The sequence below is a fragment of the Dipteris shenzhenensis genome, chromosome 6 (genome assembly GCF_047967505.1).
Source record: "Dipteris shenzhenensis isolate YYH24624 ecotype China chromosome 6, Dip_SZ_1.0, whole genome shotgun sequence".
In the NCBI taxonomy this organism is placed as follows: Eukaryota; Viridiplantae; Streptophyta; class Polypodiopsida; order Gleicheniales; family Dipteridaceae; genus Dipteris; species Dipteris shenzhenensis.
The window spans coordinates 12,496,219-12,513,787 of NC_141601.1; the positions used below are offsets into that span (position 1 = coordinate 12,496,219).

A 17,569-nucleotide genomic window follows, 5' to 3' on the forward strand; every position below is an offset into this window, starting at 1 on the left:
AGAGAGAGACAGAGAGACAGAGAGAGAGCTTGAGATCCTTTAGGATCTATTGGACTAGTGACCACTATTAACTAATGGTGGTCTTTTACATCCAGTGAAATAAAAACTTTACAAATCTTGCTATGTTTCTTAGCTAGCTTGTGCGGTACTCTAAGTTCTGTGTCACGGTGTTCTGAGGCTTCCTTTAGGTAGCTCCCTAGCTTTTTAGCTGGTTGTTCCAACAGTCCATCGACGTATTTCTCTCAGATGAGTGCATATGTTCGACATCTTAGGAGCACGTGCTGTTCATTTTCTACCTCTCTTGTGGGGCAAATTTTGCAGATTCTTTCCTCTCTTGGGATCCCTGGTCTTGTTATGCCCCGTAATTCCATCCATTTCGTTCCCTCTCTTTGCCATCCACTTGTCTTTGTATCTTACATTGCTTTGTGTGGTATCCTGCTTGCATCCATCTTCTCAATCTTGTCGAGATAGACTATGTAGTGGCATATTGCTTCCCCTTCGAGAGGTATCACACCGATCTCAACTAGTCGAATGGGGTAGGGTGTCTGTACCTTGATCCCTAGTTCTCCTATGAGAAATCATTTATGTAGTGTTTCTATTCTTCTCCAAGAAGTTCAAGAGAGCCTAGATGGCCATGTTGGTCACCCATAGAGGATCATTGTTTGCACAAGCATGGTATATAGAAACTTTCTCAAATTTCCCAGCTCCATACCTAGATGAATCCAGGAACATGCCCAAACTCAACCTCTAAAAACACAACATAGTGCAGTTTCAATTTCATGATAGTCAATCATAAGGTTGAAAACCATAAACTCCATCATGCATAGCAAGGACTAGCTACTATGACATCCCCACTGACATCATCAGCACCCAATAATGGGTGTAGACCATAGTACAAACATATGCTCTCACACATACAAGTCCACACACCCACACATACTTGAGCATCCATTTATACAAAGTCTTTGTACTGAGTTTCCGTCGGCACTCCGGAGGTGAAGGCAGACTCAGCCATGACGAAGGCTAGCACTAAATAAGAAGGCTAATCAAAAAGTAGTCCAAAATCTCTTCATTCAAGCTACAACTTCTTGTGAAGACTAAACGATTTCATTTTAGTGTCTCTTAGACGAGCATCTCCATCTAGCTATAAGGTGTGCCTTCCTACAATTATTATAGAGCCTGTATAGAGCTTTCAGCCCTCCGAGATTCTCTTTTCTATGCATGCATTCTGCTTGTAGTCTTCAAATTCCAGCCCTAAATATTTATATGTGGTGACTGTGCTCAAATGCTCCCCTTCACAAGTGGATCCCATTTGTTATTTCAAGTTTCAATCACCATTACTTTTATCTGGCTATGTTGACTTGCATGCTTGAGTGTCTACAAAACTTGCCCAGTGCATTCAAGTGTGCTTGTATGTCCTTGTTTTTTATGAAGAAGACTACGTCATTTGCGTAGATGAGCAACAATAGGACATACCCCAAAAAATTGGACACTCATCTGTTGTATTCTCATCCAATCTTCCAATTCATCAATGAAAAGACCAAAAATAGTAGGTGAAGGAGATAACCTTGGTTCCATCTACTAGTGGCTGCGCTGACTCGGTTGATACTCTCGTATAGTCAACTCTGAAATTCTTGAGGGGCTTGGAGCCTTTCCAATCCTTCCCATAGCTTTTTTACGTGGAACTGTATCAAAGGCTTTCTTGAAGTCTACACCTTTCTTATTCTTGGCTCCCTCCAATGCCGCTCCCTCCAATCTTTCCCATAGCTTTACGTGGAACTGTATCAAAAGATTTCTTGAAGTCTAGAAAGCAACATTAGACTACGCCTTTCTTATTCTTGGCTCCCTCCAATGCTGCTCTTATGGCGACTAAATAATCCAATGTTGAGTGCTTGGGATGGAACACTGCCTAGGATGGTGTCCTAATTCCTTGTGCCTCTTCCCACCTGCTGATTTTTGTTCAATGATAATACCATACACCTTGCCATTAGAGAGAGAGAGAGAGAGAGAGAGAGAGAGAGAATTGAATTAGGTTAAATCTCAACCACAACAGGACCCTTGATGGGGGGCGGACAACAACTAATGCTAACACAAGGGAACAAAGATTAACCAACGTACATATAAGAAAACAAATGAAACACCAATGTAAACACAAGGAAACCTCTCTCTCTCTCTCTCTCTCTCTCTCTCTCTCTCTCTCTCTCTATATATATATATATACATATATTTGCTTCACCTTTCTAAGTTTTCCACGCATGCAAATTTTGAAGAATTATCTAGCTTTCCTCTTGAAGCTTCTACTCATCAGGCTGCTTTTTCCTCGAGAAAAAACCTCAATTTCTTCTGAATTAAATTCTATAAATGTATTCTCTTTATTTTTTTTGTGCAATTGCTACCATTTTCCATGCTTTCTTGGCCTCATTACATTCCCTGCGTATGATCCGTTTGCAGAGCATTCCATTACTTCTTCCTAGGCCTTTTTAAAAGCATTCCGTATGATCCGTTTGCAGAGCATTCCATTACTTCTTCCTAGGCCTTTTTAAAAGCATTCAAGGACTGTTTCTTCTATATTATCTTTGTTAGTTGTTTGCTCATCCGTTGCACAATGTCTCTTCCATTCACACGCTTAAGGACTGTCTGGTTCCTATTAATATGGATGAGATTTGTTATGACCCGTATTCTATTGTTCAAAGAATTTGCATGCCTTAGCTGCCTCATCCCGTGTTCAATGCATAAAAGGGGGCTTTATGGACTGCCTCTAGAGTTGGCATCACTTGCGAAATCACTGATTGTGCTGGCTGCATGGTTGCTGGTCATGAGGTACATCAACTCTGTTGTGTCCTTTCATGCACAGAGTTCCTGTCTACATGCATGAGATTTTACTATTAGGTGACTTCACATGCCTAGCTGTCGCACCCCATGCCCGTGCAATTTCAATGATAAGAATAGCACTCTATGAATTGCCTCTAGAGTCTGGGCAATCATTAAGAAGTCATTGAATATGCTTGCTGCTGCAGGCTACTGGCCAGGATGTATGTCAACTTTGCAGGGGGGCTTGCGGGAAAGCAAAAGACAAAAAAAAACAAGCAAAGAACCCCCCCCCCCCAAAAAAAAAACAAAAAAACAAAAAATAAAAAAGATACATGTGGAAGTGGTGCTTTTGAGCATTTCATACAAACGTTTCTGCTAGAAACACTTTGTCAATTGTCAGAAGAATGGTCACTAACCCTAATGTGAACCCCCATATGAGGAAAACGAGCTAGTAGACCATGGTAGCTACTTGTACACCATTAGAAACCTATGCACAATGTCTGCATCTATTTGGAGAAGCGCCTGCAACAATATGGGGCAGCAAGGTTGCATGGGTCAGCAGAACAGTTCAGCACTGCTAAGGCCTAATTCCAGGCCTGGCAGTAGGAAAAGTCCAACAAGAAGTTGGTGGCAGTAGTAGGTCCATTCAAGGTCAGCAGCAGGCTGGTCGGGCAGTAGCAGGTCCAATCAAGGTCAGCAGCAGCAGTTTGCCTACAAGATCGGCTAGATTTGGGGGTGGTTCTAGCCCCTCCCATATATAAACCGGGGGTTAGACACTCCATGAGCCACACTGAATCCCTTTAAAAGGCAACGCGGACTGAGGAGTGTTTTGAGCATACAAATCCCTTAGAGATCTCAGCGGTCCAATCATCCTTGATTGTTGCTTTACCCAGCATCTTTATTGGATGTGTTCAGCTCTCCCCACTTATGGATAAATAATAGTTCTCCTTCTCTCTTTTCTACTATACTTTTCTAAGCGAGGTTTCAGCATGTAAGTGCATCTCTTAGCATTTGGAAAGAGTATCCTAGATCTATGTCCTACTGTAACATGCAACGGTTATCTAATCGTGTAATTCACAGCAAGACCTTCTTTAAACCTTTAGCGAGGAATGAGCGTTGTTTACTATAGAGAGAGAAAGGAGATGAGGGTAGAGAGAGAGTAGAGAGAGAGTAGAGTCGACAACCGATTGGGTCTTTGTACCCACTGAGGGCCCCCTCCCCCAATCAGGGGAGAATTTGCTTTATACTTGGAGAACTGAGAAATACAAAGAACACTCTTCAAGAGAGCACGGAACGCGCTTCTAAAGAGCTCACTGTGCACACGTATAGCAGACCCAAACACCTGAGAGGCAACGCCGACCAGTACCGAGACCTTGATGCTGTCCACACTGACGATGTAGGACGCTTCTACAAGGCAAGGGAGAGGCTTGTGCTGTCTACCGGAATGCAGGGTTACTCTGTGAGTGAGAGAGTGATAGTTGAGAGTAATAGATACTAAGAGAGAGCTGAGATACGACTGAGAAACTAGAGCTAAGAAGTAGGCTGTGTAACCTGTAAAGAAAACTGACAAAATCTGAGGAAACAGTGTCCAAACCTCTCTCCGTTTGCTGGTCCAAACCTCCGACTGTTGTGCTGCATGGACACCTTTAGATCAGGCTGAGCTGATGGCCAAGGGACTGAGGTTAGAGCAGGGCCAGATCTGAGGATCTCAAGGGCTGCACAGGAGGCTGAAGTGGAGCCGTAGGAGAACTGAAGGCAGGAGCAAACTGAATGAGAAAACAGGGCAGCCAAGGGGCCCTTTTATAGGGCTGGACTGAGCCAACCCAGTCTGTAAACAGCCGACTGAGTCGGTCTGTTCTACAGACTGATTGGCCTACAACCAGCCTATAAAAGCCCTCCCTGGCTCATTTGCCAGGGGAGTTTTTGGGCAGCCTTTGCAGGCTGCCTTCTCTGCTTACCTGTCCAGCCTTTGGGGACCCTAACGGGACTCCTAACCTAGGCTAAGACCTAAACTATAAGATGGAAACACTTAACCTACTGTTCTCCAGTGGGTACTAGTGAACAAGAATTGACTTACTAACTTGACCTAAGGCTGAGAGACTGACCTACGTAGCTTGTGCCTGACTGTCCCTGGACAAGGGCTCACAAAGGGGTCACAGCATACGACAAAATCTCCTATCTGGGAACTATAATGCACTTGTCGATGTAGTCAGTGTGTCACCTTGCACCCAAGTGCAGGGGTGCATATGACACCTACATTGAGTGCATCTCTTGGTGTTTGGAAAGAGTTTCCTAGACCTATGCGCTGCATTAGAGGTTCAAACATTCAGGCCTCTATTTCTAACACGGTATTAGAGCCATCAGTGAGACTCTTGCATTTACTTTGAAGGAAAGAGTCCCTCCAAGTCCGAAGGTGACCCCAGTTTAAGTAAAGTGCATGCGGTGGTTTTGTTGCTACAGCAAAGTCTATTCTCTCTTTTCTGTAATTTCAGAAGCTATGGCCACCCCATGTCCATTCCAAACTTTGTAGATGCGGAAAAATTGCATGGGTCAAATTATCCATCTGGAAGGTCAAAATCCAAAGCCACCTCATGGCTATGAGGCTCTTTTGCATCTTTGGACAAGATCCCATAGTTGACATGACCAAACCTCTCATGCCATAATTTGAAGATGTCTATGTTTCCATAAACGGTCAATACATTGATTCGGTACAAACCATCTTCTTTGACTCCTCATGCCAAGATCTCTCCAGTCTCCTTTGATCTGACCATGACCTCCTGATTATCAAACTCCACCTTCATCGTGTTCCTAGTCATCCTACTCACAGCAAGGTTTTGCAAAGATCATGCATTTAGTATACATTGGAGATTACCTTCTTAGTTCCTAAGTGGGTGAAGAAACAAATACTCCCTATGCCCATCACAAGACATGTCCCGTTGTTCCCCAGTCACCTTTGAGTTTGGTTGTGCCGTTTCCATAGCTTTGAACTCTCAATCATTCACAGGATCAGGTTATTTCCTGACCTTCATTGATTATTACACCCGTATGATTTGGGTTTTGTGCTGGTGGCAGCAGGCAGGTCGGGCAATTATCCTATAGAGTCGGCTAGCTCTCTCTTTTTTTTTTTTTTGGGGGGGGGGGAGAACTTTATATTTGCTTTTTATTAAAAAGTGTCAAAAAAAATTAAATGCCAAGGTCGTCGGTTAGGGTGAATGGCACTAGATGTATCTAAGGTCAAAGGCCTACATGCACCGAATTGTGAAATATGCCGAAGGACAAATGAATGAAATATACTCCAAGAGAAGGATAAATGGTGCATTAAAGAATGCTCTCATGATTGTGACATGTGGCAACTAGATGCGTCTAGGGAATTGTGGGCTCTGTAATATTAGGGTGCTTACAGACTACATCCACCCATGCCCGCCCATGGTGCATTGAAAGCATCTAAGCCGTGGGTTGGACATGGGCAGGCAATCTATGATCTGTGGGTAGTCTGTAAACACCCTATGCATGCAAGAAACAACGTCAACCTATCTTTTGAGCTGGAAGGATCAAGATCGTGCCATTGCCCATGGTTCCCAGATTCATGATTCATCGTGTGACCTTGAGAGGCTTTGTGGTGGTTGTTCATATTAATTGGTATCAGAGGGTCAAATGTGGGTCGTGCTCCGTTGGAGTCTGACGGGATCAAGAAATTATGGCTTGTGGATGGTAGTACGTTGAGGCAAAGTATTATGATTGGATGAGAGTTTGTGTTGCCTAGTCATCTGGGGCAAGTTCGTTATGCTTATGAAAGATTTACTACACCCGTATATCGGAAAGTTCGTAGTACAGTTTATTGATGATATTCTTGTTTACATCAAAAGTATTGCTAAGCAACACTTAAAGAAGTGTTTGATACTTTTGAGGAAAGCTAGTCTATTTGTGAAAACCTGTTATGCATGGTTAAACTTGAATACTACTCCTAATGGTGTTGAAATGGATCTGAAGAATGTGGCTACAATAATTCCTCAGAATGTGATCACGTTGCGATCATTCTTAGGACTCATCCAGTTTTATCGAAGGCTCATCAAAGGATATTCCGAGATAATATTGCCTTTGTCTGAGCTGACCTCAGATAAAGTACCTTTTGTGTGGGAACGATATCAACAAGAGAGCTTCAACTCCATAAAGAATGCAGTGGTCTCTGGTCCGGTGTTAAAAATTGTTGATCCCTAGAAACCATTTTTCCTAGAAATCGATGCAAACAACATTGCGATAAGGGCGGTTCTTCTTCAAGAGGGAAGACCAATAACCTTTGAAAGCAAGAAGCTTTGTCTCTCTCAGCAAAATTGGCCAACCCATGAACTAGAGTTATATGCTGTTGTTTTTGCTTTGAAAGCATGAAGGTATTATCTATATGGTTGAATATGGTTGAGAGTTTTACGTGATTGTAGACCATGATACTCTAAAGTAATTTTGTAAACAACCTGCCTTGAATCGCCGCCAAGCTACGTGGACAGAGCTCATATAGGAGTTTAATATGAGATTCGGTACTAAAGAGGGAAGAAGAATAAGGTTGTTGATCAATGCATTGTCGCGCATTATGCATAGTATGAGTTTCACGGTATTAGAGCGTGCTCTATTGACCGAGATTAGGGAAACTCAGAAAGTGGGCAAGTTTATCCAAAGCCTTTGCTCTAAGGCTCATGTGGTTAAACCCGAGAGAATAGATGACCTGGCATCTAGAAAAGGACAAACTTTCCCCCATCAAAAGGAGGGGAAGGCTTGGTGTCCGCTGAAAGAACTGGAAGAAGAAGGAAAGGAGACAAGGGAGCTAGAATGAAGGAAGCATAACTTGAACTGGAAATGAAATGAAATGGATGGAAAGGCAAGAATCAAAATGAAATCACTTATATGACCAAAAGCTCCACTGAGTTGATTGATGTGACAAGTGAAGGTACAACACTCATATAGAGTGGACACACACACTCAAGTACCATACGTATATGGGATAGCTCCCAATATGCCACATGGCACTCTCCAACACAAAGATCATAAAACTAGTTTCTAGTACACACTAGAACACACTCTTTGACTATGATTTCTCCAACATCCCCCCTCAGAGCAAAGAGTGTGAGACCCAACACGTAAGGAGTAAACCGATCCCCCCTCCACCGCAATACTGCAAAGAGCAAGTCCAACTATCCAATACCTCTCATGTGATAGTGACTTCTCAGTCAGCTGCGACCGGCAATGAAGACCATCACTCGTCACCTCTCCTTACTCTGAATTGGGTAGGAGTCTTGCATAGCCATAAGAGTAAACACCCAATACAATCACTTTTTGGGAGACTACCTTGGGCAGAGTACCCTTATTGACTCCAAAGCCACAAAATCATACATTATTTTAGAGGACCTTTATTAACTCACATAAGAGAAATCAGAATACATATGGATTGTCATCCTCAATGGGGGTGACAAGGGCAATGAGTGTGTGATCGAGGTCTGGAATTTGTGTTTTATTGAAAAGGATCAAAAGGAATTGAATGCCAAGGTCATCAGTGAGGGTGAATGACACGGACTAGATGTATCTAATATTAGAGGCCTAGGTGCACCAAATTGTGAGACCAAGAGAGGGTAAATGGTGTATTAAAGAATGGTCTCAGGATTGTGACATGTAGCAAGTAGCGCATCTAGGAAATTGTGGGCTCTGCAGTAAGCATGCAGGAAACAATGTTAACGTATCTTTTGAGCATGCGCTACAGAGGTTGGCTGGAAGGATCAAGATCATGCCATCACTGGTGGTTCCCAAAATTATGATTCATCGTGTGATCTTCAAAGGCTTTGTAGTGGTTGTTCGTATCAGACTGGAGTTTGATCTACATGTGTTTGGACCAAATATATAAGACACCTTCGACATGTTCCTCATGCAGGAGCATATTCTGACTGCGGCTCACAACAGTGGTTGAGAAGGGTGTTACCCATTTGCAAGTCCCCCAAATGAGGAGAGCATGGGGGATTGACACGTCACACCTATACAGAAATGAAGGGAGAGACATGTAGAGGCTGCCATGTGGGCAACACAGAGGCAACCACATTCCCCCCTCCCCCCCCCCCCCAAAGAAAAGAACTTCTATCAATGCTTGATAAAAAACCATCTTGCAAATCAGCAAAACCAAGGGTGCTGATCCAGAGAAAAAGACGCCGCCTAAAGGGCCCATCCTGTTTCCTTAGCTCCACACATACTGCCTAGAGAGTCTCTGGAATAGGGGCTAACAACCACAATGGCGGGCTATACAACCAATGGATACCTCTCCGTGAGAACATAAAAGGAGCCTGCAGGCCATGCCTTGCAGAAGCACGCACGCCTTTCGGCAGTCGCTCTAGATCCCGGAATCCCACACTGGCAACCACATGCACGGCACGTCTTAGGTTTAAACATTTATGACCCACTGTAGATTGATCCACTATGGGACTGTTGTGGTACTGCCCACGTGGGGCTGCACATAGACCATGGAGAAGGGCATATTGACTACATAAGAAGCCCACTGTGTGGGCTGTGGAGCTGGGCATAGACCTTGGAGAGGGGCTATATTGACTACATAAGAAGCCCCTTGTGTGGGCTGTGGAGCTGGGCAAGACCCAGCAAGAGGGGGGCTCTTATAGGCGCCAAAGGGCTGGTCCAGTAAGCCAATCCACAGACTAGGTCGACCAGCCAGGAGACTGGCAGCAGACCCGAGGGTGGAATCAGCCAGAAGAAGGGCCAGTCGGCCAGTTCTAGGGGGGCATTCAGTCCTATATAAAGGCCCCATGAGAGTGCAGACAATATCCTTGCAGAGCAGCATCGCAGCTACTTCAGGCCCTAAAGGAGTGCATCCCCGGGCACTTGAAGAAGCAGGAGAGGCAGTAGAGAGGGAGCAGCATATCCAGCCTGCAGATGTGCATCTAGGCACAAGAGGAGGACGATCAAAGGCAGCAGCAGGGTGCAGCAAAGGAGCCAGCAGCAGCAGCAGCAGCAGACTTTAACACGCATGGGGCTCATCCAGTGAGGAGAAAACACAGGTGCAGAAACGGAGCTGACAGTGACAGCGTTTTGGGCTCCTTTCATAGCCACTGAAGTCCACATTGAGAGGGAAAGAGCAGCAGGAGTGCCCAGCAGATTAGGGCAACAGTTTGTGACCTCAGTTCCAGCACTAGTGGGCAGCACCCCGCTGTCCACAGCGTGTGGTTTGTGAGTGCACCTTTTGTAATACATTTTGGGTCCTTTGTTTTACTTTCAGACTTCAGTGCCGCTTTTTCTGTGTGTGAGGCACTAACACCCACCACATTGGGGGCCACCTCAAGTGTGGACTCCCTGCTCCGTTACTACCCAGAGAGCAGATAAGTCTTATTAACTTATTTGGTTGCCATATCTTCTTGCTCCTCGCTTTTCCCATTTGCAACATAGCATGGTTGTTGGGGCTCTATGATGGATCTAGTTGCTCTTCTCTTCTTTTAGTCTCCTTTTCTCCTACCACTGGCTTGTTTTTCCTCTTGCTTTTGCAAGGCAATTACCAAATCCTGTTTTGCCGATTCTCCCCTTCGTTCAGCGAGATCTCATCATGAGAAGATGTGCTCTTCATCACCAAGCTCCATAGCTACTGGTCGAAGCTAATGTGGCATGGATAGTGGCCAGCTCTCCTTAAAGAAGACTGCACAAAAACTCTGGCAAGGTAACTTCTCGGTTGCCCTCCTTCAAGGACTCCCATCTCGCCTTGCTGCCACCACCTTGAGACATTGCCCTTGGCGCGCCATACACACCCTTGGTTCACTGCAGTTGCCACATGCCACCATCCTACCCTCACATCTGCTTCCCCACATCCCTTACCTGCCATGTCGGCCCACCCTCCCTTGTGTTCCCTCCCGCATCCGCTCCCTTGATCTGTCTGTCTTTAAAATGCTGCCACCACCTTGAGACATTGCCCTTGGCGCCACACACACCCTTGGTTCACTGCAGTTGCCACATGCCACCATCCTACCCTCACATCTGCTTCCCCACATCCCTTACCTGCCATGTCGGCCCACCCTCCCTTGTGTTCCCTCCCTCATCCGCTCCCTTGATCTATCTGTCTTTAAAATGCCCATGACCTTCGTCGACCTACTCTCTAGACTTTTGCCTCTATTTTTCCTAGACACCATCATCTTCTCCATCTCCCTCTCCTACAGCCCCAACGACACATGCTTCTCCTCTCGAAGTCATTATTGGCCTGCCCTTTAGGGAAGGTCTTAGTGAAGGTTTGAGTTCTTGCAAAAGGGAAAAATAGGGGTTTTTGGAATTCAAAAAAGTCTTCAATTTCATTGGCTGTTTTAGGGGGCTTTCAATGCATGCATTTGATGCAGGTGGGAGCTGCCCCATTTTGTTTCTAGAGTCTAAACTAATTTTGGGCGAGTTCATTGATTGCAGAATAATAACCTGCAAATTCGCAGGTCCCATGCCACCCGTCCTCTTCAGTAGCACAGGATCAATTTGAATACCTGTAAGGAACCCCGGTGTTCGAGAAATGGATTCCTCGATCTCTATCAAAAGGCAAATGCTGTTTCTAGGTCGGAGGATGGAAACACAGACACAGATGACGAGGCTAGTTGTGTAGAGTCATGCGCATCAGAATTGCTCGCACATTTGAAAAAAGACAGCATCCCACGCTTTGGGATAGTCTATGCCATATGGATTCGTGCAATTTTAACCCTATTGCAGAAATAATCGAAAACAACCAGCAAAATGTAGAAATTTCTTCACTGATTTAGCAGGATAACATGTCAACGACCATAATCAGGGAAGAAGTGTAACGCAGAACCAGCATCCAGATCGAAAGAACAGGCTGCTTGGGAGAGAGGAAAGTAAATCTGTTCGTGAATTCTATCGTAACCAAAATCTTTCTTCCTCTCTCTTCCCTCTGTCCCTCCTTCCCACTCTGATCCCCCCACACACAATGGCTCGCAGGTGCATTAAGCAATGCATCGCTTTACATGGTTTGCGTGTTCTGACGGTCAACAGTTGCAGTTGCTTAATCCTCGGTGTTTGGACTTCTTCCGATGCGTTGGTCAGTGCATAGTGTTTGGACTCCTTCCGATGCGTTGGTCAGTGCATAGTGTATTTTAGTGTCCTTATCTGTGTGCGCCTTGTCTCACTCCTGCTGATATGGTCTTTCATTCCCCTCTTCTAACCCAACACATCCTCAACTCTGCCTCGCACTAGATACCAAGGGTTCGCTCACGAGTGGTAAACCAAGGACAGAGTAAAGAACAGATGGAACGAGGGGATGACGTGGCAATATCTCTAAGAGGGAGAAAAGTAGCAACAACGGACAGTACGTGATGCCATAGAACGATGGCATGCTGACCGAACCTCCAACAGGCTCTGTTGCGAGGACAGAGGAGGAAAGGCTGACACCACCGCCTTTTGCATCCTTGCTCCTCAAAGGAGAAAATATACCCGGCCTTAGCGACAGTCTGCTAGGCAAAGAGAAGGCCAAGCTACGAAGGAGGAGGAGGTTGGGGAGGATGATGTTGGCGAAGATGGGAAGGAAGCCTTGAATTGGAAGGCCCATTTAATGTTATCCTATTCTTCCCTCCCACATCCCTTCATGGCTCATTTGGTCTCCTCAACCATCAAAATCCAAACCTACCAATCACATTGTCTGCAGCCAAGCCATTCAAAGCAGCCAAGTCCAAACTGAGAGGCCGTTATGCTTCTCTCCATTGTCTCAGATGACTGCCGAGGGATCAGTGAGTGTAGAGTCTTCATCTTTTCATGCTAGAGTGGGTGTTTTTTGCATGCTCTTCTTGTGGAGGTAGATTCTGCTCTATGCCCTGCTGCTGCTTGGTTTTTCATTGCAAGAAAAGGCTGCCGAAGGTTTCAAATTGATCACTCGGTTCGATTTCAAGATCATGAGAAATAGATCATGGAGGAGTTAAAACCGTGTGACCACTACTTGGATGGCCCTCTTCCTGACGGTTTCTAGCGGCTTGGACTGATAGGCAATGCTTGAGCTTCACCTTGATCAGATTATTCTCTCCACAAACTGCAAATCTCCACGTCTGGCTCTTTGCCTCATCTATTTGGGTCGTTACTGAAGCCATCACTTTCCACAGCTAAACTGTGTGTTCTCAGCCACATCTACGATCAGCTTCCAATCATCATATTGCGCTGATCATCCTCAGCGTCGCTTCGCTTTTCAACTGGAAAGGATGTCAATTCCGCTTGCGTCTCTGCTGCTGTAGCGATAGCTACAAACGATGATGTGGTACTCATGCTCTTGGCGTGTTCTTGATGCAACGATCTATTACTGCTGCCCAGCTAAGATGTGCTGATCATGCTTGATCTCTCCGATCTCCTCTCGGGAATCGCACATGCAAGGCAAGAAAGAAAGCTTCCGTTGAAGGTAACGCATTTGCTTGGGCACCTGGGCCCTTCTAGTCTTCTATTCCTTATTTTAGATTAGATTTTGAGGTATCACTCAAGGGCTCAGCCACATGTCTTTCATTTAGAGCTTGGAGGCGAGAAGAGAGAAATAGGCACGAAGGAGACAGCGTTTCAAATTACGTTTTGATTTGGTCTCTCTCTCTAAATCAAGAATCGACGCCTTCTTTGTATCGAGCCATTTCAAACTGTGCAGCCCGCTACCAAGATGTGCAGTCCCCTGCCTGCGATCCTCCTCCTCGCCAACCGCTTCATCGATTTTCCTGATATTGATCTTATATTTGGCCTTGAACTCTGCTATCTTCTTCTGGAGGGCTTCACTCAACCGACCGATGACTTCCTGGAGCCCCTCTTTATTGCGCACAACCGCGGGCAAGACTTCTCCCATGGTCCGTTCCACGAGCACACCACCGTTCATGCAAAAGCATTTACGGCGGCAGAGATCAAGGGGCTGAAATGACGAGGGAGTGCTTGCTCAGTTCGTTGGAAAGCTCAGCGTCTCCACCAGAATCAGCCATGACAGCTCTTCCTCCAGCGTTCAAACACACAAATACGATCGCAGTGCACACCCACAGGTTTGGATTGTGCAGGATTGCACTGGCGCTCTCAAGGAGGGGCTAATTTTTGAGAATGGAAGCAATGTGCCGATTCCTACCTGGGGGAGCCGATGAGCTAGATTTGAACCACCCGCTACACCTGTTCACAGCCATTCTCAGAGGCTCTGGGAAGAACTATTGCTGGAGGAAACATTTTTGGAATTCAGGGAAAAGCAGTTCCATCTTGGCTTCCATTTGAAGGGACTATTAAGAACCTGGTGATTACAAGATGAACTCAGACACCAAGAAAAGAGCCATGTCATGCTTGCAGCACTTGCCTAATTTCGTTCCATGATGATGTCCCGTAAAATCTCCGCAGCTCCACCGATGTTTTCTAATTCCCACCGTGGCTGTGCAAAAAGAAAATCCACCCTGCAAGAACTTCACAATACCATTGTCCTTGAAGCATTTAACATCATTCAGCTATTCACAAATCTCTTGGGTGATCCATCTGACGGGGATCTTCACGAATCCTCCTAGCAATCCTGAAAGACTCAAACCCATCGTAGAAGACTCGTGTGATCAAAATGATGAGGGAAAATGATCACGTGGTTGGAGGGTGATGAGGTCACATTATCCTGTGTGCTTGTGAGGCATTGTGTGCTTAGAAGGCACTTTTGATTGGGCAGTTGACATCACGTGTCATGATGACCTAAACAGTCAAGGCAAGTGAGTTGGCCACAGATGACATGGCTACTAGTGATGACATGGCATGCCACATGGCAAGTGATGTGGCAATAGTGATGTGGCACATGTGGATAAGATGACATGGCAGGGGCACAGCCGATTAGGTTGATGATGTGGCACTTGGGCCACTAGTGCTATGGCTAATTGGTGGGCTGGCAGATAAAGATGACATGGCAAGGACGCAGTCATTTGATGACACGGCACAAGGGTGGCCACAGATGACATGGTCGATAAGTCTACTTGCCACATGGCAGTCGTTCGGGTTAACCAAACCAAAGACTCGACTTAAAGAACTCAACCATGGTGAGTTCTTACCTGCCACGTGTCAGCATCATGAAGTAACGTGCCCGACCAATCGCGAGCGACGGGCGGTTGCAAGCCATAGATTGGACCTGAAAATGGCTGGCACAAGATATTCCTCCACATGAAGGGTGGTTGGGCGATGATAATCTCATTGGAAATGAAGTCCTAGTTGAACTTATTGAACCTACATCTTTACCACATGAACCAGAAAGAATTTTAGATAGACAAGAAAAAAGAACACGACATACAATATGGCAAGAATGTTTGGTAAAGTGGAAAGATAGACCTGAAGAGAGTTCAATGTGGGAAAGGGTAAGCAATCTCTAGAGGAGGTTTCACAATTTTGTTTTCGAGTATGTAAACCATTCTTAAGAGGAAGGGAATGTTACGTCAGCCATAATTGTGTAAGTCTCAGGCTTGGTTATGGTGAGGCAGGAGACCAAGAGGGCTTAATAGTGCAATGGTGGGCACGCATGTGAGTGGCCACAAGTGTGGACCCATTGCCCACCTCGATAGGACCCGGGGTGAGTGTGGTGTGTGGGTGTGTTCAAAAAAAGAAGAAGATGAATGCTGATAAAGCATTCATAAGGCCTGCCTCAGATGCGCAGCTTGGAAGAGAAAGAGAGAGAGAGAGGGCGCGGGGCTAAAAATGTGGAGGATTTCTTGAGGCAAGTGGATCAATAAAAAAGTTGAATACATTCAAGAGGCCTGCCTTGGCAAACTAAAAGCTAAGAGAGAGAGAGAGAGAGAGAAAGAAGAAGAAGATGCTTAGAGAGAGAGAGAGAGAAGAAGAAGAGAGAGAGAGAGAAAGGGGGAGAAAATGATGGCCAAATTTTTAAAATTACTAAAATTGGATTTTCACTTCTTTGTGAAATGACCATTGCTTAAGGCCTAGCCCAAGGGCACCAAAAATCTAGATTTTTTGAAAATAAAAAATGGCCATTTTAGCTTCTTGTTGAATTGCCTTCACTTAGACCTACCTATGGCACGCCAAAAATTGTGTTGGAAGTACTTGCTGCAAGCCAGGTCACGGTATTTATTCACCTCAAAGGGCTAGCAATATTTATTCTGAAAATGGCTTCATACAACGGTTGAGATTGATCTCAGCCGTGGGGGCGGGGCATTCCGGGCAGGAAAGTCCTCGAATATGGCGAGCGGTGAGCCGAATTTCTGATATTAAACACATTTGCATGGCCTTGTAAGATGAATTGGGGAAAGAGCTCAAAGAGGACTTTCTCAATAGGAAAGACTTTAGAATATAGCAAGCAATCAGAGGCACCGAGCCAGATTCCAAGGACTTTCCGACCAGGAAAGCCCTGACTCCGGTCGTTTCCCCCTCGACGGTATCTATGGCTAAAATTTTGAACTATGAGAGGTGACTTTAGTGGAATTACCTTCCTTGTGGGTGGGTTGAGAGGAGGGAGGCTAGATTCCTTCTATAAAAGTAGTCTCATCGGATGGCTTAGATTTAATCTAAGACAACCTCAGCGCTTTACACGCGCAGAACATCTATCGAACAATGAACGATCCAAGAAACTTTGTCACAAAGCCCAACACCGATGTCTAACAACATGCTAATAGACATTAGAGTATGTGACATTATTTGTACAATTTATGTAAGTGAATATATAAAGACTTTCATTTAGACTCTCTTTAGACTTATGACAAAAGGTAGATCTTTCTTTAACCATCTACTTTAACTAGTTCATGAAACATAATTCAAATTATATAGACACTCATATATCTATTTATGATACATAAACATGTGAGTACATAATTATTTGAATTAGTGTATAAGCATACATATGTGCACCTGTATGTGTACCTATATGCATGTGTGTGACCAACATGCAACAAATTAATAGGAAAAGCATCAACTCTGGGAGTAGATGGAGAAACCATATTTATTATTGTAGTAAATATGTGTATTAAGAGATTAAAAAACATATTTCATAAAGGGAGTAACTGCATCTATGAGTGCTTATGCAAGAGTTATTGCATACAATTTTATTTTATTTAAAAGCTATTAAAGATTTTTAGTTTTCATTGCCCACTAAAGAAAGAATAAGGATTAAAGAATAGTAATCTTAATGACTCTAGGTTAAAACATTATGATATTTAGTTGAGCTAGGGTTTCGAGCTCTTTGTTGGAAGGTGAGCTTGCATGTGCGATCTATTTGGGGGGGATGGAAGCTCGATAGGGGTGGGGGGGGGGGTTCGAAGCGTAGGAGGTGTGAGAAGGTTGAGGGCAGATCGTGTGAAATCTTCTCACTGAAAGCAGTTTTTGAGGTGAAAGCGTGTCAAGGTGGAAGTCAAGGTGAGGGATGTGTCACGGGTGTTGGTGGTCCCAAGGAGGTTAGGGGCTTCTCTGAGGCCATGAGCGGGAAGCCTGTTGAGGGGGAGGCAGTAGGAGGAGGTCCTTTGGCTCAGGGTAATTCGATGGGGGGTGTGAGTTCTTAGGGGGAAGGGCAGGAAGAGAACAGGTCTTCTACTGATGTTGTGGCAGTGAAGCTACATGAGGTTTTTATGCATTGTCTAATGAGGAATCATGGGAGATTTTGTGCCAAGACATGGCTAGGAGGGAGAACGAGCCAACGAGGAAAGAGCTCAGGGAGAATGGTAGGAAGCATAGTGTGGTGTGTCGTCTTCAGTTTGATGTGGTTAAGTCGAGAGCTTGAGAAACTACTTAATGGAGGTGTCCACCTATTTTTCACTGGAAGGGATGGCTGAGT

The 17,569-nt window shown here is 45.0% G+C and overlaps 1 protein-coding gene across 3 annotated transcripts in view; it reads right to left on the bottom strand.

Moving 5' to 3' along the window:
- Positions 1-14,320, bottom strand: part of LOC147900802 (uncharacterized) — a 72,624-nt gene extending 58,304 nt beyond the window's left edge. For 2 of the 3 annotated variants that reach the window (XM_087376176.1, XM_087376174.1), the window contains exon 1: positions 14,126-14,320. The gene's annotated coding sequence lies outside the window, so the exon portion shown is untranslated. Of the gene's footprint in view, positions 1-14,062 lie in introns of all 3 variants that reach the window. The other variant, XM_087376175.1, reaches the window with a different exon arrangement.
- Positions 14,321-17,569: the final 3,249 nt, after the last annotated feature.